Source organism: Limulus polyphemus, unplaced genomic scaffold (genome assembly GCF_000517525.1).
Source record: "Limulus polyphemus unplaced genomic scaffold, Limulus_polyphemus-2.1.2 Scaffold2242, whole genome shotgun sequence".
Classification (NCBI taxonomy): domain Eukaryota; kingdom Metazoa; phylum Arthropoda; class Merostomata; order Xiphosura; family Limulidae; genus Limulus; species Limulus polyphemus.
Window position 1 is genome coordinate 158,114 of NW_013667852.1, and position 1,586 is coordinate 159,699.

General features: G+C 40.6%; 1 long non-coding RNA gene across 1 annotated transcript in view; it reads left to right on the forward strand.

Moving 5' to 3' along the window:
• Positions 1 to 317: 317 nt before the first annotated feature.
• LOC111087512 overlaps positions 318 to 1,586 on the forward strand; it is a 7,409-nt gene continuing 6,140 nt past the window's right edge. The window contains exon 1 of the long non-coding RNA XR_002612188.1: positions 318 to 403. This is a non-coding gene — a long non-coding RNA (uncharacterized LOC111087512). The remainder of the gene's footprint in view (positions 404 to 1,586) is intronic.

Below are 1,586 nucleotides of genomic sequence, written 5' to 3' on the forward strand. Positions count from 1 at the left end.
AAATTCAGTGAATCGAAAACATTAATTTGGTGTTCCACAACAAGTTCGACGTGATACCGGCTCACTCTTGGACGACGATCAATAGAACAGCCTTCCAATTTCCCGACATTCATTGCGTTAAGGTATTTTTTTCCAAACATTCGTTTGTCAAGATTGTCAAGAGCACGTGACTTGCAGCTGTTTCTGGCTACTTTAGGCTCAGTGCATGTTTTAAGATCTAGAGGGAAAAAGAAGACCATCTTAAGGCACGGAATAAAACAAAAAACAAACGAGAACACAGATCAATATTTCATGTCTAGACTGGTTACGGGACGTGAAGTTTTGGAACACCAGAAGAAAGTATTCACTCCCCTTCTCATCGGATACTTCCAGTCTGTTTCATAATGTATGGGAGATTCATGAGGTACCAAGTCATTTCTTATCTTCGGTATGTCTACACTGAATAGCGTGTTTGTTTTAGCGCAGAGCCACACAATGGGCTATCTATGCTCTTTACACCGCGGGAAATCGAGCCCCGGATGTTTTGCTTTTTAAGTCCGTAAATTTTACCGCTGATCCACCGGGCAGAGGGGACCACATCAGCAGTAACATTACGATTAATTTAAAGAGAAACTGAAGTTACTAAATTACTTGAGATATAACATTATCAGAAAACTGATAATTCAAAGATATTGTGATAAAGAAATGTCATTGGCATGATCTTTAGAATTCTCTCGCTGATTCTCTAGGAACAAACTCGTAAGGATAATTACAGTTACAGTGTTTCTTCTCGTTTGATCCGATTAATGTCAGTAAATGACAGTAAGAATGGGGAGTCGTAAGGATTTGTATAACAACATTGGAAAATTGTAAGGCACAAAAATAACCCACAGAAGATCAGTTTCATTATTTTTATTTTATTTTACAAGAGAACAGTACATTTGTAGATCAGATGATGAAAAACTTCAGTATAGTGTGTATTTATTTCATAATTTTCGTGCAAGACTGCAAAGTGCTATATGCATACAACCGTCCCTAATTTGATCTGATAGCATCAACCGCCAACTCTTGGCTACTCTTGTCTGCTCCATTTGACTGTCAACTGTTATAGCTTAGGCCTGGGTCCAAAAGTGCGGAGAGCAACGGGCCACAAACCCTTAATCCTGGATTCACAGCTGAGCACACTAATAATTAGACCACTTCCGGGATGTTACAGTGTTCCATGGTAATGGATTCACAGCTGAGCACATTAATCGTTAGGCCACTTCTGGCATGTTACAGTGATCCATGGTAATGGATTCACAGCTGAGCACATTAATCGTTAGGCCACTTCCGGCATGTTACAGTGATCCATGGTAATGGATTCACAGCTGAGCACATTAATCGTTAGGCCACTTCCGGCATGTTACAGTGATCCATGGTAATGGATTCACAGCTGAGCACATTAATCGTTAGGCCACTTCCGGCATGTTACAGTGTTCCATGGTAATGGATTCACAGCTGAGCACATTAATCGTTAGGCCACTTCCGGCATGTTACAGTGTTCCATGGTAATGGATTCACAGCTGAGCACATTAATCGTTAGGCCATTTCCGGCATGTTACAGT